At 42.4% G+C, this 24,093-nt stretch overlaps 1 protein-coding gene across 3 annotated transcripts in view; it reads left to right on the top strand.

Moving 5' to 3' along the window:
* Window positions 1-13,493: 13,493 nt before the first annotated feature.
* The window catches only part of LOC107803641 (uncharacterized), a 33,287-nt gene continuing 22,687 nt past the window's right edge, over window positions 13,494-24,093 (top strand). Inside the window, exon 1 of one of the 3 annotated variants that reach the window (XM_016627406.2) lies at window positions 13,494-14,088. The gene's annotated coding sequence lies outside the window, so the exon portion shown is untranslated. The remainder of the gene's footprint in view (window positions 14,089-24,093) is intronic. The other 2 variants (XM_016627405.2, XM_016627404.2) reach the window with 2 other exon arrangements.

The following is a 24,093-nucleotide window of genomic DNA, read 5'->3' as shown; positions in this document are numbered from 1 at the left end:
TCCCCGACTTCCGTTTGCGTGACTTGGCACTTCTCAGATACTGATTGGGAGGTCTTTTTTGGACATCAATATGGGTTTTTGTGCATGGCTAAAAGAAAAAGGGTAAAAGGTTCAAGATAATTTTGATGGGTAAAACATTACAACTCTTGGAATCAACTTTCTTTCCCAAAATTATAAACACAACTTCTGCCCCAGTTTTTCTTGCTTGGTAGCTGCTGGCTCAATAGGTCCAATGACATCCATGCCCCAGGCAACAAATGGTCATGGTGTTGACATTGTATGCAATTCTGTTGGCAGAGAATGAATCAAATCTCCGTGTATTTGACACTGATGGCACTTTCGCACGAAACCGATACAATCACGCTCCATAGTGAGCCAATAGTACCCTGCTCGAAGAATCTTCTTTGCCAATACATATCCGCTCATATGTGGCCCACAAACTCCAGCATGTACCTCTGTCATAACTGTCGTGGCTTGACTAGCATCTATACATCTCAGCAATCCCAAATCTGGTGTTCTTTTGTACAACACTCCTCCACTGAGGAAAAATCCATTTTCCAGTCGCCGAATGGCTCTCTTTTGATCTCCGGTGGCCTGCTCCGGGTATATCCCCATCCTGAGGTATTCCTTGACATCATAAAACCATGGCTTCGCCATCCAGTTCTTATTCAATCATGTTACAATAAGCATGCTGATCTCGGACTTGAATATGCAAAGGATCGACATAAGCTTTGTCCGGATGGTGCAACATCGATGCTAAAGTGGCCAAAGCATCGGCGACCTCATTACGAACTCTTGTGATGTATCTAAACTCCACTGATCGAAACCGTTTACTCAGATCAAGCAAGCATTGTCGATATGGTATGAGCTTCAAATCCCTTGTTTCCCATTCACCCTGAATCTGATGCACCAGGAGGTCCGAGTCTCCCAGGACCAAGACGTCCTGGACATCCATGTACGCAGCTAATCTTAAACCCAAAATGCATGCTTTGTTCTTAGCCATATTGTTGGTACAATAAAAACGAAGCTGAGCCGTAACAGGATAGTGATGCCCTGTTTCAGAAATAAGCACAGCTCCTATTCCGACTCCTTTCAAGTTAGCAGCCGCATCAAAGAAAAGTGTCCAGCTCGGTTTTTCGGCATGTTCTAGTTCATCAATGTGCATCACCTCTTCATCAGGAAAATAAGTCCTCAGTGGCTCATACTCTTCATCGACCGGGTTCTCAGCCAAATGATCGGCCAATGCCTGAGCTTTCATCGCGGTCCGAATCACATAGATTATGTCAAACTCTATGAGCAAAATCTGCCATTTTGCAAGTCTGCCTGTCGGCATAGTCTTTTGAAAGATATACTTCAATGAATCCAAGCGTGAAATAAGGTAAGTAGTGTAGGATGACAAATAATGTTTCAACTTCTGTGCCACCCAAGTTAAGGCGCAACATGTTCTTTCCAAGTGAGTGTACTTAACCTCATAAGCTGTGAACTTTTTTCTAAGATAATAGATGGCCTGCTCCTTCCTACCGGTGACATCATGCCGCCATAGTACACATCCAAACGAATTTTCCAAGACTGTCAAGTAAAGAATCAAAGGTCTCCCTGGTTCCGGCGGAACCAGCACAGGTGTGTTTGTCAAGTAACCTTTTATCTTGTCAAACGCTTCTTGACACTCATCGGTCCACTTGATCGCAGCGTCGTTCCTTAACAACTTGAAAATAGGCTCACAAGTTGTCGTGAGCTGGGCAATAAACTTGCTGATGTAGTTCAGCCTTCCTAACAGACTCATCACTTCAGTCTTGTTCCTCGAAGGGTGCAACTCTTGTATGGCTTTGATCTTTGATGGGTCCAACTCGATGCCTCGTCGACTGACTATGAATCCCAATAGTTTTCTGGATGGAACATCGAGTGCACACTTGGCGGGGTTGAGCTTGAGGTTGTACCTGCGAAGCCTCTGGAAGAATTTCCTCAAATCCCTGACGTGGTCGGCCTGATGCTTTGATATTATGATCACATCATCTACATATACCTCAATCTCCTTGTGTATCATATCATGAAACACAGTAGTCATTGCCCTCATATAGGTTTCCCCAGCATTCTTTAAACCAAATGGCATTACCCGGTAGCAATAAGTTCCCTAGGGTGTGATGAATGCCGTCTTTTCTGCATCTTCTTCATCCATTAGAATCTGATGATACATGGCATAGCAATCCACAAAAGATCCGATCTCACGCTTGGCACAATTATCGATCAAAATGTGGATGTTGGGTATTGGAAAGTTATCCTTCGGACTTGCTTTGTTGAGATTGCGGTAATCGGCACATACTCTGATCTTGCCATCCTTCTTCGGCATAGGCACAACATTAGCCAACCAAATAGGATATCGGGTGACCCGGATAACCTTTGCATCCAACTATTTGGTAACCTCTTCTTTAATATTCACACTCATATCAGTTTTGAATTTCCTCAACTTTTTCTTGCCGGGAGGGAATGCTGGATCAGTGGGCAATTTGTGGACAACTAAATCAGTGCTTAACCCTGGCATGTCGTCATATGACCACACAAAAACATCTTTGTACTCAATGAGTATTTTGATTAACCCCTCCCGGATTTTTGGCTCGAGGTGGACACTTATTTTAGTCTTTCGGAAGTTGTCTGTGTCCCCTAAATTGACGGCTTCTGTGTCATTTAAATTGGGTTTGGGTTTTTTTTCGAAGTGAATTAACTCCTTACTAATTTCTTCGAAGGCTTCATCCTCATCATCATATTCGGATTCGTAATCACAATCTACTTCTTGAACTATCATTTCAGAATCAGATTGATTTTTAAGATTGGGCTGAGAATTCCTTATACGCGCCATGTCATTAAGACCAGTATAAAGAGAACTGTACAAAAAAAGAAAAGAAGAAAAAAAAATTAAAATAAAATAAGGAATGAAGAAGAAACTTTTTATTTTATTGAATTACAGGATAACAAGGTTTTACACTTTGACGAACACAACAAAATAAAGAAATCTGGACTACAACCCTGGAATAATCCAGAAAACGGGAAGGAAAATCAGAGCCAACTACCAAGACTCCCTCCGAATGGGAAAAGGAGTAGCCATCCAATTGTTAATTTTTGCCTTTGGCCCCACAAACTGCACATCCGTCTTGTTGGACCCATCCCCAACTTCTACCATGTTGATTTCGGTGAATAATCTTTCAAAACCATCATTTAAGTCTCCATCTGCACCAATCAATGGCCCTGTAAACTTGGACAGCAATTGGTTTTTGATGATCGGCCTGACAAAAGATCTTGACAGGCGTGGGATTGGCTTGGGAAGGACCCAACCTCTTTTCTTCAACTTGCGGGCCCGTCTCACATCCGCCACTGTAGGCTTGAACCCCAACCCAAAGGTGTCCAGATTTTTGGGCAAAGAAACTGGCTGAACAATACCTTGAAGATCAGCCCCTAAACCTTTGCCTGGCACAAACCCGTTCTTCAACATCTCCGAGGCTACCATGACAGTCGCAACTGTGATCCTGGGAAGTGGAAGGTCCTCGCCTTCAAAAATTTTACCCACTGAAACCGTATCGAAAACCTGGTAAACCCACGGTCTCTTATCATCATCAGTCTCTATGAAGGGCACGATGGCATCACTTACGGCGTTTGCATTGTCTTCCCCGTGTACTATGATTTCTTGCCTATCCCACTCGAATTTGACCATCTGATGTAATGTAGAAGGCACTGCTTTGGCGGCATGGATCCAGGGTCGCCCAAACAGAAGATTATATGACACTGCTACGTCCAGCACTTGAAAATCCATGGTAAACTCGACCGGACCAATTGTTAATTCAAGTACGATGTCACCCACTGTGTCTGTACCACCACCATCAAAACCTCGAACTTGATGTTGTTCTTGTGAATTCTGTCACCATCGACTTTCAGTTTGTTCAAGGTGGTTAAAGGACAAATATTGGCACTAAAACCATTATCAATCAGTACTCGAGTGACCACCGAGTCTTCACACTTCACAGTCAGATAGAGGGCCCTATTATGTTCTGTACCTTCCACGGGCAACTCGTTGTCTGAAAAAGTGACCCTGTTGACCTCAAAAATCTTGTTTGCTATTTTCTCCAAATAGTTCACAGAGATCTTATCCGGAACGTGGGCTTCATTCAGAATTTTCATCAATACCTGGCGATTCTTATCTGAATGGATCAACAAGGATAACAATGAGATCTGTGTCGGGGTCTTCCTCAACTGCTCCACAATAGAGTAATCTTGCGCCTTCATTTTCTTTAAGAATTCTTCTGCCTCTTCCTCGGTAACTGGATTCTTTGTTGCAATTGGATTGGACCTTCTTAACTCTGCGGGTGCAAAACACCTCCCCGAACGAGTTAGACCTTGGGCTTCACACACTTCTCCTTTGACTTCTTTCCCTTTGTATATCACCGTCGCTCATTCATAATTCCAAGGAACAGCTTTGCTGTTGATCACTGGAAGCTGAGTTACCGGTTTTATAATGACAGGCTCTGTGCGAGCACCCTTCACAACCACAATAGGTTTACTTGCAACCCTTGGCACTACCACTTTAGCTTTCTCTGGTTTCACTGCAACAATGCTTGACGACCCTCTCTCGGCTACCACAACTGGCTTATCATCTACCCCTCTCAACTGGACCACTAATTTCCCAATGGTTAATTTTTCCTTTGAGCTGGTTTCGCTGGAATGGATCATCATTACCGTCTGTGAGGGCTTCCTAGGCTCCCCCTCTTTGTGTATCAACTCAATCATGTGTGTCTCATGGTGAGATGGCAGTGGATTCGGATTAATATTTGGTGCTTCTGGTGCTTGAACCTCGATGCGATGAGTATCGATAAGCTTTTGCACAGCTGTTTTCAGCTTCCAACATTTCTCTGTATCGTGCCCTGGGGCCCCTGAACAATACTCACAACTCACCGAATGGTCAAGATTTCTAGGGGGGGAATTTGGCATTTTGGGCTCAACTAGACTCAACATGCCCAACTGCCTCAATCTGTGGAAAAGACTGGTATATGATTCCCCCAGTGGAGTGAAAGTCTTTTGCTTCTGTGGCCTCTCATTCTTGAGGGCTGGGTTTGGTCAGAAACCTGTCCCGAGGGGATTTCTGTAGGCCCTTGGGGGTGGATATGTGTTTTCTGGAGCTGGGTAGGGATTTTGTGGAGATGGCGCACGCCATTGTGCGTGTGCCGGAGTTTGGGTATAGGTTTGTGCATGATGGACGGAAAAATGGGGATCTGGCGGTGGGTAGTAATGTTGTGGAGGGCTATATGGAGTATGGGGGTAATTTTGGTGGTAGGGTCGTGGTTGGCTATAGTAGGGTGACGGGCCTCTAGATCCGAACCAGGCTCCGGACTCAACAGTAGTGACATCTTCTTTCCTCTTCTTCCTAAGTACCCCCCCAGTGCTGAATAGCTCATGATTTTGTTGGACTTAAGCCCCTCCTCGACCATGCCTCCCATTTTCACAACTTCATTAAAAGATTTGCCAATTGCGTACACCAAATGGCCAAAGTAAGTCAGCTCCAGAGCCTGCAAAAAGTAATCGACCATCTCGCTTTCTTTCATTGGGGGATCTACCCTTGCTGCTTACTCCCTCCACCGGAACCCATACTCTCTAAAACATTCACTGTGCTTCTTTTCCAGTTTGGTCAGGGACAGTCAGCCCGGGATGATCTCAAGATTATATTGAAAGTGACAAGCGAATGCTTGGGCCAAATCGTCCCATGTGTACCACCTGTTATGATCTTACCTAGTATACCATTCTAGCGCTGATCCACTCAAACTTTGGCTGAAATACGCCATCAGTAATTCATCTCTTCCGCCCGCTCCCCTCATCTTGCTACAAAAACGTCTCAGATGAGCCACCGGATCACCGTGTCCATTGTACAGGTCGAACTTGGACATTTTGAACCCTGCCAGTAATTGTACATTCAGGAATAAACACAGATCTTTGTAAGCCACGCTTACCTGACCTCCTAGCCCTCTCATATCCCTGAAGGATTGCTCTATGCTTTTCATTTTTCTGAACATCTCTTCCTATTCAGGATTTCTGGCCGGTTTTTCTGCTTTCTCCGGTAGGTCAGCATGTGGATCATGTGGATAGGCTCCAGGCGCTTTGAAGGTAAGCTCCGGGGGATAATACTGGTTGTCCTGTGCTTGGAACAAAGGTTCACTCGGGGATTTTTGGAGTGCAGTTGGTGGAGATGTCACAAAGACAGGGGTGATTGGCGGAGGAGGGTATGGAACTGATTTTGGTGGTGGAGCTTGTGGCGTATGAGAAGTAGTGCCATGGTAGTGCTGATAAATGGGAAAACCCGAATCGGTGGTGGAAGGATCCTGAGACTGAGCTAATTGTGGGGTAAGAGCCGGGTTAGTAGGGTAAGTTGGCGGTGATTGCCCTTTGAACCAGGCTTGGTACATTTCGGCCATCTGTTGCTTAAGCTTGAGCATCTCCTCTTTCATTTTATAGACGTACAACTCTTCTACCTCAACACTAGTGTCAACATCTAGAATAGACATGATTTCCAGTATTGGTCCCTTCGATCTGGTTTGGTAATGGTAATGTGCCAGTATCCTCTAGATAAACTAACTGCTTGAATTCTCTGGAATCAACAAACTTGTTAGTTTTCAGAGTTTAACACATATGCGATTACACATTGGGATGCAGTGCATCTAGGCAATTAACGATTTCTATCATGCATTTCCTTCGGTTACATGCATCATTCCGGCCTCCCATAATTGTGTCCCTTTTTTAAGCTTCCTTTATTTTATCCTTCTTTATTCATTTTGCATTTTCCCTTCTTTCTTTTTTAGTGGTGGTCAAATCCTATAGAGATTGCCTACGTACAATGTCCATGTATGAATCAGACTAGGCGTAGTTCTGCCCTATAAGTGCGAAAAGCTAAGATAATAACTTCGATTTTTCATTAATAAACATTCTATTACAAACCCGATACTTTTTTGGAAAGGAAAATAACAGACTCAAAACCAAACCAAGTACAAACTCGATAACTACTGACAGACTCTGACGCGAAAAAAAGACAGACTCTAACAGACAACAGACTCTAGGAAAGAAAGAAAAATGCAGATTCAAAATATGAACACATTAAAGTTTTAAATTTGGGTGCCCGCGGGGCATCATTCAACCTCGCCGTGGGTTTAGGGGTGAGGTTCTTTTTCAGCTGTTCCAATTCATACATGATTTGCTTCACAAATATCATCACCGCCGAGAAGAAGGTAGTACGAGTCATGTTTTCACATTCCTGACATTTCCGGGTAATAGCACGAGCAATAGTAAGAATCTTGCTCTTGGTTCGGTCCTTTCCTAGGAGTAGGCGTTCTATATGATCCCCTCTAGCCTTCAAAACCCGAGAATCATGCAGATGTTGTTTCCGTAACTACTGTATTTCATCTTTCATTGAAGCCATCAGATTATAGCAGTGTTTACTCTCGGTTTCAAAAGCCTTGGCTTATTTAGCCGCCTTGCTCTCTAGGGTGACTACCTTTCTTTTTAGACCGGCAATGATCTTTTCATAATCCTTCCTCGCCTGCTATAAGTACCGTGTGCGCTCTTCGGTTCTTCTTGCCCATTGCGCCTGGAGTTGTGCTATGTTACCCTCCGATTACTTTAAGTCATTTCGGCACTCACTGATTTCTTTTTTCAACCCTTTTATTAATTGCTCATCCGATTGAATCCTTTGTTGGTTGTCGGCATCTATCCTCATTTGTCGGATTTGGGCTTTCAGCGCCTCATTTTCTTGGGCCAATTTTTTTTTTCTATCCCTGATCGGCGTCAACTTGCAGACTATTTTCAAATCCCAGGTTTTGAATCTGTTGCTTTAGCTGGCCTATTTCTGCCCTGTAACTCTCTTCTTTTGCCAACCAATCCCACTGTTCTTGCGACGCCTAGATGAACTCCTGGAGATGAAGCCTTTTGGCCGGTCTCCCAAACTTGATTTCTTTCCTAAACCAAGCAAGGTATTCCGGCAAAACTTCACCTTTGGACCGATCACGTACACATATTGGCCGTTAAGTATTGACACTCGCTCCAAATTTGTCGGACTGCTGCTTCAGGAAATTGTCAATTGGGCCCGATCTCGACTACTTGGCCACTAAGATCTTCATCTCTCGGAACTATTTGGCATCTCCCTAACTGTCTCAAGACTCGATACGGGGCATAGGGCTGAATACTCCGGAGTCCCATTAAAAGGAAATGGGGCCCAGTGGCTGGCATATATATGATTTCATCCACAGGCAACCACCCTAGTGTCCACTGTATTTGGCTGGCAGTGAGGGTTCGAAAGAATGATGTCCACGTCGTAACTCCCTCGGGTAGACTGACCCCCTTGATTCTTGTGTAGAACTCTTCTATGCAAGTTTTTTTCGAAGAACCATAACTCAAAAGCTGGGAACGGTGGCAGAGATGCTCAGTCATCCATATTTGTAACAACAAGTTACACCCCTCGAAAAAGTTCCCTCTGGCTTTGCAGGCTGTGAGAGCTCGGAAGATATCAGATACTATCATAGGCGCAAGAGAGATTTTATCTTGAGTGAGCAAGGTACTGACGACCCCGGCTATTTTCAGATCAATATTTCCGTCTTTCCGTGGAAATACCAAAAGGCCCAAAAAGGTTATCATAAACGCCACTCGTCTATGCTCGTCCCATTTCTGACGGTTACTTTTGCTGCATAACTGGTTACCCGGGTTGTTGAATCCTCCGATATGACCATATCTGTCGTATATGACGCGCGGATTACAAAAACCTGCGGCCAAATCTGAGTTATGGACCGTCCTGGGTATCTTTAACGAATCTAAAAACATATGCACAGTGACTGCTCTTGGAGAAACCAGGTATTTTTGCCTCAATGGAACTTCAGCATTTCCGATGTACTCAGCTATTTCCTCCAAAGTCGGAGTAAGTTTGAAATCGGAGAAGTGAAAGACATTGTGTGTCGGGTCCCAGCAGGTGACCAAAGCTCTTATGACATCCCCCCGAGGCTGGATTTTCAACAAACCCGTAAGACCTTTTAGATATTTCTTGACCTCATCTTGCCCTTCACCACCTAGATCATCCCACCATAGCCGCAACTTGAAAGGTATTTTAGTCATTATTGAAAAAGGTTCATTTTGCATCGTGCTCATCCTGCACATTTATTAAGGTGATTAAGAAATAAAATTTATTTGACTCAACAAATTGACTATATTTTTTTTATTTTTTTATTTTCACAGATTAAAAGGAAGACCCGGTTCCGCACACGGCTTTTCAGCACTTCGGGAACGAAGATTTTAAAGCTGGGTGAGTCAACGGGTCAAAAATCAAAAAATAACTTAAAGTGGTCGTTTATGCAAAGTCAGCCTTCCGGCGTCCCTTTCGGGAACATTCAGCTATTCTTGCCAAAAATGGCATCACCCGACTTATTTATGACGAAAAATTAAAATTTTGACATTTTTGTGGCTATTTTTGTAAAAGGGGAGGTTGGACCCGATGAGGGTTGCCTACGTATCCCGCACCCTGTGAGAATCAAACCGGCGTAGTTCGGGCCGATAAAACAAACTCTTTTTTGAAAAACAGACTCTTTTCATTGGCAAATAAAACTATATATATATATTCAACAACAGGCGGTTAACTCTCCTTAACCCTCATTTTTTTCAAAAACAGGCGATTAACTCTCCTTAACCCTCATACTGCTATTTTGCTTTCCTTAAAAAGTCAGTCAGCATGCAAGTCCAAAGCAAATAAATGCACAAGTAAAAGCAAGTAAGATGCATCAGGATGGTCATTTTCATTTTTTGGTACACCTGTCCTAGACAGACCCAACCCCTGTGTTGAGCCTCCAAAGTCAAATGCACGTGATGAAAACAAACGTTCCTACTAGGGATCCGGCATGAAGCTGAGTTATTCTAGGTTCATAACCTGGGTATTTGTTCTAGACTGTGTACCCGAGCGGACAACTCGAGTCGAGGAGGGGGCTACGTACCAGGAACCAAAAGGCCATCCGGCTTAGTAACTTGTCCGACCTCTTTCTTATTTCAGGTATTGACACTAACAGAATAGGGAGTCTCGACCAGCAAGCTCATCCCCGGAGGTAAGAAGAGAAGGGTTTCGGCACAGTTTATATACAGTTCAGATAATATCAAAGCGGTAAAAGCAGCATTTAGCACATTAGGCCCAAACATGTAACAAAATCAGATAAAGCCAAATATAACAATTTATCTAAGCTCGAATTTTGAACCCTGAACCAGAGATTCTGGGTTATAGTCCCCAGTAGAGTCGCCAGAGCCGTCACACCTCCTTTTTACCCGCGCCCGCAAAGGGGCGTAAAAGGGAGTTTTTTCCAATTAAAGGACAATCAAAACGGAATTTATTATTTAATTCAGAGTCGCCACTTAGGAGATTTATGGTGTCCCAAGTCACCGGTTGAATCCCGAATCAAGGAAAAGATTGACTCTGTATTACAGTCCGCGAACCAAAAATCCGAGTAAGGAATTCTGTTAACTCGAGAGAAGGTGTTAGGCATTCCCAATTTCCATGGTTCTAGCACGGTCGCTCAACTGACATATTCGGCTTATTTATTTGATTTTAATACATGTTGAACCTATGTGCAAATTTTAACTGCGTACCACTTTTACTAATATTATTTTTACCGAAAATTGTAACATCGTGGAAATACATCTCGAACCACGTCACATCAATGCACCCATGGTTATTGACACATTTCAACTCCGTTGAGATTTGGATTTGGGTCACATAAATGTGCACCCGAGCTTAAGAAGGTAATATTATTAAAATACGCGCCTAAAGAGACTAACGCGTTATTATTTTGGGGAAGGCCGTGAAATTCGCTAAACGGCCCATCCCGAAATCTAAGTATTTTAATATACACAATTATTGTGGGCCCCACAATTTTGCATGTTTTATTCGGCGAGGCTCATCTTTTTATTTTAAGGCCGATCCTAAAATGACTACGATTTTCTACCTTTATTGTCTCTACCGATAAAAGAGAGGTCCTAATTTATTTGTTGTTGGACTGAGGCAAACCACATAATAAATCTATACCAAAGCCATCAGGCTCTAAGATAAACCCAACGAAGAGTGTGTTACGCTCAGGCCCACGCCCGTGACGGTTTATGCGCTGATTTCAGCCTAGACCCAAATATACACGGCCATCAGAGATGGACCTGGGCTGCTTATTAAAAGACTAAAAACTATATTGAGTCAAAAAACCCTAACGCAACAATTCGAATTGAGCAATTATTCCTGAGTCATCTCAAGTTCATTTACTTGATTCAAGTTAGTATTGATTGTTTTGATTGTAGCTTCCTACTCGGGCATGCAAGTAACTGAAGGTATTTATTTGAAGGTGTTGATCAAACTAAGGGAAGTTATTAACTAAAGCAAACTACTAGACTTAACGAACCAATTTCATGAATCTGAGTACTCACGAGACCTAACGTTAATTCAACGATAACAATTCAGATGCACACATTAGCTAAGTCCATGACACTTATTCTCATGTATATGTTAAACAACGGATAGCCATATTGATTTCCAGCTCAAACTATTTTTAGTTCTAATAGTTTAAACTAAACATAATCAAGCTAAATTATGCTACAGCTAATACCATTCCAAACAATAGTCCAAAAGTCCACTACAGTTCTAATTACACAGCCCAAGTTTTAACAACAAAATACAAAACTAAACTACGTTAGGCAACCCATAACAGTTACTGTCTATGTTAACCATAAATACAACTGAAATCCAAATAAACAGGGATCTGATGAACACTTTTATATCATCAACTCCATTTCAAAGCTACATTATGGTGGATTCGAATGTGTACCTGGGATTGGAACAAAAATAAAGTAGAAGAAAAATCAGCAGCAGTAATACGAGCAGCAATATAACAGCAGTTCGCAGCAGCAATTTGAAGTTCCAAACAGCCACAAACACAACCAATTCAGCCCAAAACACACTTGAACACAGTCCGGAATGAAGTGTGAAACAACAATCACAGCAAATACCCAAATAAACTCAGAACCCCTCTAATCACACAACAGTATCAAGATTAATTCATTTCTAGTCTCAACCTACTCAATAAAGGGTTTCAAGAATTGAAAAGAAAACCAAAAGCTCACTCAAAATGCCATGAAATAGTAGTTTTATCTATATCCTATTGCCCTTTTTCCCCAGCTCTTAACTCTCTTCCTCTCTTTTAACTCTTTCTTTTTCAGATTCTCTTTCAGGTCCTAAACTCTTAAAATTCTCTCTGAAACTGTTGTTCAAACTCCCCCCCTTTCTTTTCAGGTCTGTTTTTTCCTCCCCCTCTCTATCTAAAAATGACTCTATATATAACCCCCAAGGCAGGCCTGCCCCCTCTATCTTATCAGATTTTTTGCCCATGATATTCCCTTACAGCCCATTATCAAGTGTCTTGTGCCCAAAGGTATGGGCAACTTATAATATTCAATGAATCCCCCATGCTTTTATGTTTTGTTCCCCACTAATACTAAACAAATCATTAGTTTAGTGTTTTACAGACAGCCCACTTAAACTAGCCATTTTTAACCTTTTCAATCCCCAAAATACCCTCCTAAAGCCCCTGGAATCACTCGTAGTTGGCAGGCTTAGCTAGTTTTTTCCATTTCTTGATTTTTTGATGTAATACCGGGACTGCGGATCGGAACCTTGGTGGAACAGCATCTCGACCAGCTCTTCACCTCGGCGTACTCCATCATCTCACTCACTTGTGAACTACACGTGGTCTGATTCCTTTATAGCCAAGGATATGTAGGCAGCTCAGATACCAGGGCTCGGTCACATTCCCCTCTCTCTTAGTTTTAGTCTCTTCCCAAATAAGGGTCGGGTCAAAAAACCTGTCTAGTCATTCTATGTCTGAAAACTCTTTGCGTTTCTAGTCAAAGAGGGGCAGCTGTAGACATGTGATTTTTGACCCTCCCCAAAAATTTTCATATTTTAGTACGTAAATATTTAGTTTAGTCCTAATATAGCTATATCAACTCTTTTTTACTCTTTTACTTTTATTTTATTACAAGAAAACGAAAATTACAAAAAATAATAATAATAGTTTCATTAATATTTTGTAGTTATTTTTAATCCTGAAAAATACCAAAAATAGTGTTGTTTTAATGGTCAGTCTTATTTTAATAGTTATTTTATTTAAGTAGGACTAATTAATAAATGAGATCGTATTTTAATCTCATTCGCGTGGAAAGAATAAAGCTTGGGCTCGAGCAACTCATTTTTAGGGCTAATTTTGGACCTAACCCATAATTTTCAAGCTCATACCCCTAACCTAATCCCTACCCCTATATAATAGGACCTACACCTAAAATATAAGGAGACACCTAAAACCTTACGATCCGCCGTTTTTCTCTGAAAAAAGATCAAAGACACACAAAAATTAAAAAAGACTGTAAATCAGACGTTGACCAAGACCTAGCTAAGACCTAAAAATTGGAGACTCCCCGCTCCCCCCGAAGTTCACGGCAGACCCCAAAAAGAAGAAAAACTCATCTTCTTCTTTGAAAATCCGCAGATCCCAAAAGATAGACCCATATCTCTTTCTCTTGGAGAAAACCAGCAAACTCCACCTTACAAGTTTCACCAGCAACAATAGCCATACCCCCTTTCTTCTTTTCTTCTTCCTCATCATTAATCACTAATTTTTCTTCTATTTAAACCATGTAAAAAGACTCCTTGAAATTCCATGAAAAGCCATAGAAAAGTAGCTCAAAAGCTCCGAAAAGAGAGCTGAAAAATCTGCCCAGAAATAGCCATTAAACCCAGCTGAAATCCACCACTAAACTTCCATTAAACTATCAAAAATCAGCTGCAACAGCTTGAAAAAATGCAGCAACAGTGGCTGCAAGAAACCAGTCAAAAATTGATTGTTTTAACACCTAAAACCTATCCAAAATCCATTCAATGACGAGGTATTCTTGTTCGAGTTTGAGGATTTGTCGAGGTCGACGATATTGTTCCGGTTCCGAGCTGTTATACAAGTTCTTCTTTATCAATATATTGACAAGCATTTGGCAACATTGAAGGTCTGTTTCCTTTTCATATGGTCAATTGGTTAAATTGACATCAATATATTGTATATTCCCATGATTGTAATCAAACACGGTTCTTATTGCTTTGTTTTAATTATTTTGTCTCATCTTAGTTTCTATTTTTCTTAGTTATGTTATTGACTTTGCACATAATCTGTTTGTTTAAATTGCTCAATGGTGAATTTTGTTTGATTTGCTAAATAATAGTTTAATTTGTATCATGTCTATCCTATGGTGTAGTGTAGATTGGACGTTGCTCCAAAGTTTAGGATAATAAGACTCGGGTTTGATGAAATGAGCCATAGAAAATAGGTTTAGAGTTGGACCGTTGGGTGGTTTTGAAATATAGCATTTGGACTTTGATTTAAAAATTGGAAGATTTGGACCTTAATAATTGTTGGGATTCAGTTGTTAGGCTATAGAGTGTTGGTACATGCTGACCTATTTACTTCTTTAACTAATTTACTCTATTCTCCAAAAATTCGTTCAATAACCATGACTTCACAATAATCTCAAAGTTAGAAATAATTCATAAACTTCGTAGTTTGCTTTAGGCGCGATTAATAAAATTATCGTGATCACGAGTACGGTTCTCGTGGCGTGGTCACGATGCATAGATCCTATTCGGGTGTGCATTTCATGTGACCCGACCATAACTTTGAATAATAATAAAAATAAACATATTGTAAATCGCGGGTGCATTTCATGTGGGGCGGTTTGTAATGTGTACTAAAGTGACAAGTGTACGACATCGTGACTGGTTCCAGAAATAATTCCATAATTATTTTAAAATAATTTAAAACCGGTTAGAAAGTTAGAAATGCACGATAGATTCTAAATATGTAATTAATCAGATAATTAGGCCAATTATTAATAGTTAAAGCGACCGTGCTAGAACCACGGAATCCGGGAATGCCTAACACCTTCTCCCGGGTTAACAGAATTCCTTACCCGAATTTTTGTGTTTTGCGGACTATAAAACAGAGTCAAACTTCCTCGACTCGGGATTTTAAACCGGCGACTTGGGACACCATAAATTATCCCAAGTGGCGACTCTGAATTTGAATATAAATAATCTCGTTTCGGTTTTTGTCACTTTAATTGGAAAAACTACCCTATACCCTCTCGGGTTAGAAAAAGGAGGTGTGACAATAATGATACGTACCCCAATTTTTGTTGTGTTTCAAGATTGAATTTATTTAGCCTGAGACATTTTTTATCATGGTAATCATGGTAAATCAAAGAAGCTGCACTAGTGGCTAGTGAGTTGAAAAGTTTGATAAGCCACCATCTCTTTCCAGTTGCATAATTCTTCAAGGCCTTCAGCATAATATGCAATTTGTGCTTTACCCTCCTGAGTATCATTTCCTAACATTCTGGGTTTGGAAAGATTTACAATATCTTAAAAATACGATGAATTGATTCCGAAATTGATCCAAAAGTCAAACTGTTTGAGCCTTGCACTCTAAATAGTCGTTTAAGATATCTGATTAAATTATCTTATTTTTTCCTTGAATGAGTAACTAATGACTGTATGCTTTCTTAGATAGTAAGGTAGAATTAGAACATTAGTAATTAACGTCTTCTTGATTTTCTAAGGCAACAAATATTTTGAACCAATTTATTTAAACTAATTTGGCAGATTAAATAGAACCGGAGAAAATATATTGTACTACAAGCCTGTGGATTAAAGGCTACAAATTTTGTCACGACCCAACTTTCACTGGAGCCGGGATGGCGCCTGACTCTACTTGCTAGGCAAGCTAACAGTTTCACAATATTAACGAATTCAATAAAACAGTATTTAATAAACTCAACAGCGGAAATATCATGAAATAACTATGAAACAATATTAATACCACTACAACCATCCCAATAATCTGGCATCAACGAGTACATGAGCACTGACATGGGCTGCTTTCCAGACACGCCCCATGACCCCTTGGTCGCGCCCCATGGAGGCCTTGCAAGCCTCACAATGCCTAGCGCCATGGTCGGCCCCGCGGTCTTGGCTGCGCCAAGTGACAAGCGCGCATGCGCCTCTGTCGCCCCACCAATGCCTCTCGCCAGCGCCAGTGGCTCGCCAATTACAACAGCGATGCGCGCACTGACAATGTCGCGCGCGCAGATCCTGATGTCTCGCCAGCACCCAGCTGCAGGCCCATTCTAGCAGCGCCTCGCGCACAGACCCTGATGCCAAGCACCAGCGCCCAGCCTCAGGCAAAAACAACAAGTGTCGCGCGCGCCAACAGCACCACATGCGCAGACCCTGACCCGCAAGACAAAGTTATTGCCATCGGACTTGTTTCTATATTGTAATAAACTAAGTCCTTTTCATTGTAATTATAGGCTAGTTTACATTGTTTTCATTCAGTGTGCTTCTACATCTTTATTAGGATAAGTCATGTAACTTTGGTTTATATTATTGGGGGGATCAAGCAATCAAACATTTTCAAGCAATCAATTTTCTGTACTGATGTCTCTCCCCCTCGACGCTGCATCTTTTGTAATCAGCTTTCATTCATCAATAAAATCATCATCATTCAAAACTCAATTCTCTCTCAGCTTCCGCAATTGCTCGTGACATTGGTTTTCCCCCACGGCACTGACAATCTAGTCTAGCATGCGGAGGGGGACCTCATTGGCGGACAACAACCGCACTGACATCGGTTGCTTAGCCTTACGTTGCCCTTCCAAAGAACATCAGGAAGGCGTCGTGTAACAGTTGGTATCAAAGCCTAGGCTCGACATCGAACGAGGGAACACATTTGCCATTATCACCATTTCTGACCATGGGGAATCATGGGGAGCGCCTAGCATCCCTAGAAGAGACGGTTGACCGATTACGACCCATCGTGGATACGGTGCCTGATCAAAACAACAACCTAGTGCAAAGGTTGGACGACCTGGACCGCAGAATGCGGCAGGCGGAAAATGACATGGCAAACATCAGTCGTGACTCTGAGGATGACCGGCAAACGGTAGCCATTGACACTGCCAATATTCATGGAAAATTTGAGAACCTCCAACAGGAGCGTGCCGACGATTTAGCCCATCGGGAATAAGAGGCAGACAGACTAACTGCCATGCAGCAAACCATAGACAACTTGACAGGCCAGCTCAACATTGTCAATGCTGCCCTATAGAGCCTACTTCGAGGAGGCGACAACCACATTAGGGGTGCAGCAAACCTCACCCCCATTCCACAAAAACTTAAGATATCGGAGCCAAAGCCATACAACGGATCCCGGGATGCTAAAGAAGTGGAAAACTTCATCTTTGACATCGAACAATACTTCAATGCCATGGGCCATTTGGAAGAATCCAAAAAGGTAGCAACTACGGCCATGTATCTTCAGGGCGATGCCAAACTTTGGTGGTGAGTCAAATACGAAGCCATCAGGGCCGGTGAAAATACTCTCCAGACATGGGATGAGCTGAAGGCAGCCATACACCTGTAGTTCTTCCCCGAAAATGTATAATACAATGCAAGGAGAAAGTTATGGGAGCTCCGCCACACAAGATCAGTGAGGGAGTACGTGTGCGAATTCTCTGTACTCATGCTAAACATATGCTACATGGGGGACAAAGACAAACTCTTCGCATTCATAGAAGGTTTGAAACCTCATGCCCGTATGGAACTACAAAGACAACGAGTAGACACTCTGCCCAGGGCCATTCAAGCTGTAGAATACCTTGGCGATTATCACTTGGGAACTCAAAACGACAGGCCCCAACCGCTTATCCGAGGGGGATTCAACGGGAACCATCCTAGCAATGGTGGCCCAAGCAAAAGTGGGGGAGATCGGAGTGCATCCAAAACTAAGACTCCTCCCTCCAGCAGCAATAGTGTTGCATCCATCAACAACAATCAGGGGAGAAAGCCTCCCTCAGAATGTCGTCATTGCGACGGGGCACATTGGAACAATGAATTCCCAAACATAAAGATCAATGCTCATCAAACTGTTGAGGATGAATCAGATGAATCAGACACATCAGAAGAAGACCAGGTAGGCGCCTTCAATGCAATTGTTGGCTCTATCCCACATGCCTTAGCGGGGACCAGTGCATGTCCTCCTAAGAAAATCTCAGTCCCAATCACCAAGAAAGGGAAGGAAAAGATGGACAAGAGGCCTCCTAAACAAGTGAGGACACTAATGTTCATCGAATTGAAAGTGAACGGCAAGCCCCTTCACGTATTGATAGACACGGGTGCTACCCACAACTACTTGTCTTCAACTCAGGTAGAGCGCCTGGGTCTAGTTGTGCAAAAGAGAAAAGGTCGCGTCAAGGCTATCAACTCGCTACCCCAGACATTGGGTGGAACAGCTACAAATGTCCCAGTAAAACTTGGCCCATACAAAGGAAGCGTCGACCTGCGCATCGCAATCATAGATGACTTCAACATCATAGTGGGTTTGGAGTTTATAAGGCAAACCAACACCATACCGGTACCATATGCCAACATGCTCCTGATGTTGGGAGAAAACGGGGCCAAGCCCTACACCATACCATGCATTCCCATAAAGATTGCCGCTGGAAACATCTCGGCCATGCAGTTAGAGAAGGTAGTCAACAGACATGAACCCCTGGTTCCGGCTACCCTTCGCAACAACAATTAGCCATCATGTCATCGACCTCAAAAAATTGGTGACGCTCCTCAGCGTGTGAAGATTTGTCAGCCATGCCACAAGGACAAGTCGGATCACTCATCACAGACGGGACCCTTGCAGCCATTACATGTCCCACAGAGACCATGGGAAAGGGTTTCCCTCAAATTCATCACGGGATTGCCCCAAGTCGGTAATCGTGCATCCATCTTGGTTGTCATAGATCAGTTTTCAAACTATGCAACTTTCATAGCATCCCCACAAAACATCTCAGCAAAAGATACAGCTCGACTCTTCTTCTCGCACATTGTCAAACATTGGGGCATGCCCAAAGACATTGTTAGTAGGCGCGACTCACGCTTCACTAGCAACTTTTGGACCCATCTCTTTAGGTGCTTTGGGTCAACATTGAGTCACAACTCAGACATCCATCTGCCATTGGATGGCCAGACAGACCGGTTCGATGACATGTTTGAGGAATATCTCCGCAACTTTGCAACCGGATCACAGAAGCATTGGGTGAAGCTCTTAGATGCTGCTCAATTGTGTTTCAATTCTAAAAAGAGCCATCATACAAACAAAAGCCCTTTTGAAATTGTTACCGGATAGCAACCGCTTCTCCCGCAAACGGTGAATGCATCGGCCATGCCGAAATCTCCTCGAGCTACCAACTTCTCGAGCGAATGGGAGCGCAACATGGGGATAGTGCGGAGCTATCTCGTCAAAGCCCAAGAGCGGGCAAAAAGGTTCACCGAACAAAATCTTTGCTTTGTCCAATATCAAGCAGGGGACAAAGTAATGTTATGCATCCCAAAGCGATACTTGTTTGCAGAGAGGACCCATGACCCTCGCCTACAACAAAAATACATCGGGCCCCTACCCATTGAAAAACGCATTGGGAAGTCCATATATCAGGTGAAAACTCCATCCTGGTGAAGATCCATCCAGTCTTCCATGTCAGCCGCATGAAATCATTGCATCGCTACCACAACAAGCTCAAAGAACAGAGGGGCGCAGACCTCCCAACCATAAACCACTAGAACAATCATCATCATCGTAAGGCTCCGAGGACGGTGCCAACTCAGGTGGGGGAGAATGTCATGGGCTGCTATCCAGACATGCCCCACGGCCCCTTGGTCACGCCCCATGGCGGCCTAGCAAGCCTCACAATGCCTAGCGCCATGGTCGGCCCCGTGGTCTTGGCTGAGCCAAGTGACAAGCGCGCATGCGCCTCTGTCGCCCCACAAATTCCTCTTGCCAGTGCCCAGCGGCTGGCCAATGACAACAGCGTCGCACACATTGACAATGTCGTGCGCGCAGATCCTGATGCCTCGCTAGCGCCTAGCTGCAGGCCCATTCCAGTAGCGCCTCGCGCACAGACCCTGATGCCAAGCACCAGCACCCAGCCTCAGGCAAACACAACAAGTGTCGCGCGCGCCAACATCATCGCGCGCGCAGACCCTGACCCGCAAGACAAAGTTGCTGCCATCGAACCTGTTTCTACATTGTAATAAACTAAGTCCTTTTCATTGTAATTATAAGATAGTTTACATCATTTTCATTCAGTGTGATTCTAAAGCTTTATTAGGACAAGTCATGTAACTTTGGTTTATTTTTTTAAGCATTATTAGGGGGGATCAAGCAATCAAACATTTTCAAGCAATCAATTTTCTGTACTGGTGTCTCTCCCCCTCGACACTGCATCTTTTGTAATCATCTTTCATTCATCAATAAAACCATCATCATCATTCAAAACTCAATTCTTTCTCAGCTTCCGCAATTGCTAGTGACATTGATTTTCCCGCACGGCACTGACAATCTAGTCTAGCGTGCGGAGAGGGACCTCATTGGCGGACAGCAATCGTACTGACATCGGTTGCTTAGCCTTACGTTGCCCTTCCAAAGAACATCAGGAAGGCACCGCGTAACAGCACTACCAAATATCAAAATACAAGGCCAAATTCTCAGTACAATTGTTTGAACAATAGAACAGAAATAACTAAAGTAAATGAAAGAGAACTTCAAAGTCTGCGGACGACATAGCAGTTACCTCGTAGTCTCCAAAGTTGGTATCAACACAACTCTAGCAATTACCACATCTGGAAGTACCTAGATATGCACATGAAGTGCAGAGTGTAGTATGAGTACAATCGACCCCATGTACTCAATAAGTGACAAACCTAACCTTGGGCAGAAAGCAGTGACGAACTCAGAAAAACAGTCAGAGACCAATATCAATAATCAGTAACAGCTCAGGATATAAAGGAAACAATATAGTAAATAACTCAATGATATCATGTTCAGTTCGTTCACATTACAGGAATTTAGACATGTTTTCCAAGTATAACAATTAAAGTCCAACGCGGATAAATATTTTATTTACTAGATAGTATGAGGAAAATACATCTCTATGCCTCCATGTCAAATATATATATGTCAAATCAATATCGTCACAGTGGGACTATCAAGTATGACCACACTCAATACACTCACGGTGTCTGGCATAAAACCCCTCAATATCACACACACAACAATACTCAGCATTGTACAGGTGACTGGCATAAATGCCCATCACCAAAGCACGTATAATTGTGCCTGCACTCACTATAAATGTCAGACTCCAGAGGGGCAGATCCTGGCCCAAGCGCTAATTAATAGCCAATATGGCCTTTTACGGCATGCAACACAATCCAAATCAATCAATAGCCAATATGGCATATTGCGGCGTGCAACTCAATCCATATATCACTCACAATACGGCTCTACGGCCTACATCAGTCAACAACCTCTTAAGTCTCAAGGGCTTAGAATCTCATGGAACTCATCCCAAACAGTATTACAAATGGAATACAACAACGTGTGATATAACAAACAATTAGTGTACAAAGACTGAGATATGACATGAAAATGAGAAATCATGACTGGTTAAATAACTGCAATTACAACATACAACTCAAAATAGCAAGAATATCTCCATTATTTCTCAACCAAATAAGCAAATAGCATAAACATGATTTCTAACATGAATCATAACTCAAATAATCAAGCGAGTAAAGAAAACACGAATATAATAGAGCATAATAGTAAAATAGGACTGGTAACAGTATAAAGTCCACTTAGATAATGAATACTCTGGTGCATGCATGCATGTCCGTCATTTAGCATGTGCGTCACCCCAACACATCTCATATAGCCTAGTTCTCACGGCTAATTACCCTCAAATCGAAGTTTAGATATATTAGTTACCTCAAAAATGCAAATCAATACTTCAAAAATCTCTTCCATGCGAATCGACCTCCGAACGACTCGAATCTAGTCACAAATAACTTAACATCATCAAATAATACCGTAGGAAACAACCTCAAATAATAAAACTTCAATCTTTATCAAAATCAAAAGGTCAATCCCGGACCCTCACCTCGAAACGTGACAAAACTTACAAATTCCGAACATCCATTCAATTACGAGTCCAACAATACCAATTTCACCCAATTTTGACCTCAAATCGACTTTCAAATCATCAAATTTCATTAAGAATTTTTTTTACTAAAATCCCCAATTTTTTCACTTAATTTCACCAATTAAATGCTAAAAAAGGATGGAATTATGGAATATAAACAAATCCGAGTAAAAAAATACTTACCCCAATCCAAATCCTGAAAATCTCCTCCAAAATCGCCCAAAATCGAGCTCTCTAACTTAAAATGTTATATATTAACCAAAACCCTCGCAATAATGTTAAATAGTCTGGCCATATATATTCATCACGATCGCGGGACCTACATCGCGATCGCAAAGTACAATCAATCACTGCCCCAAAAATGGCCTACACGAACGCGAGACCCAGGATGTGAATGCGGTGCACGACCATCCCGACTCTACGCGAACACGGGCGGCATCCCCCTATCGGGAAGGCTTATATCCTGACGCCCAGCTGAATTCCCCCTTCTACGCGAACGTGACTACCCTTGCGCGGTCGCGATGGCCACTACCTTCCAAAGCTTCACGAACGTGTTAACACTTCGGGAACGCATCACTACTTCACGAATGCGAAGAACATTTCGCTTTCCATCCATAACACTATATGCGATCGGTGCTCCTTTCTTGCGATCACGAAGAAACCAGACATCAGAATCAGTTATGCCAAAACATGGAGAAATGGTCTGAAATCAATCCAAAACACATCCAAGGCCCCCAGAACCCGGTCCAATCATACAAACCAATCCTAAAACATAACACGAACCTACTCGAAGCCTCAATTCACATAAAACAACATCAAAATCACGCATTGCACCTCAATTCAAGCTTAACAAACTAATGAACTTTCAACTTACAAAACTCATGCTGAATCATATCAAACCAACCCGGAATGATCTCAAATTTTACATCAAGTCTCAAATGAGACAACGGACCTATATCAACTCTCGGAACCAAAATCTGAATCCGATACGATCAAAATCAACTCCTAGTCAAACCTATCAACCTTCCGAACATTCAAATTTCCAATGTTCGCCAAAAAGCTCCCTATAAACCTATAGACCTCCATATCCAAATCTGGATACACGCCTATGTCACGACCCAAACCGATGGGCTGCGACGGGTGCCCGAGTCCTACCTGTCAAACACCCCTAAGCATGCATCTCAGATATAAACCTGAATAACATCTGCTGAATTACAGGAATAATATACATGAAGGAAACCTGCCCAAAAGGCATATGTACATGTACGTGCAACATACGTAGGGCGAGACGACAAGGCTGCTATACACAACTATATACGTCAAAACTGGAAGCCGGCAAGGCCACATACTATCCAACTAGACATATTGTCTACACGTACCAAAATCAAAAGCAGCTCCAGATCAAGTGGAGAACGACAACTCTCGATGATCAAGCATCCTAAGAAGGGGGACCGTGAGCTTGCCTACCTGCACCTGCGGGCATGAAACGCAGGCCCCGAGAAATAGGGCGTCAGTACGAAAATTGCACTGAGTATGTAAGGCATGAAAATTAGTACGTAAATGACATAAATGAAACATGGAATAAAGAAATTCATCTGTAAATCTGAATAACTTTGTAAATTTTGAAATATTTATAATGTCATGCATAGGTATGGGTGTACATAATGTTAGCAAGCCACTGAGGGCATCCCATTATATCGTCTCGGCCACTATGGGCAACATCATCAACATATACCAACTGATCAGGTGGTGGTGCGTATATAACGCCATAACCTTTTCCATATCCCATATACATATATATACGCGTATATAATGCCGCCTGGTCATGGATCAATGCACATGTATAAATGAATGAAATGCATGAAAAATATATAATAATCTCAATATTCCTTTCGGATAAACTCTTTCAATTGTATATTATTCTAAGAC

This window comes from Nicotiana tabacum, chromosome 1, assembly GCF_000715075.1.
Source record: "Nicotiana tabacum cultivar K326 chromosome 1, ASM71507v2, whole genome shotgun sequence".
In the NCBI taxonomy this organism is placed as follows: Eukaryota; Viridiplantae; Streptophyta; class Magnoliopsida; order Solanales; family Solanaceae; genus Nicotiana; species Nicotiana tabacum.
This window is presented reverse-complemented; position numbering and strand designations above follow the sequence as displayed.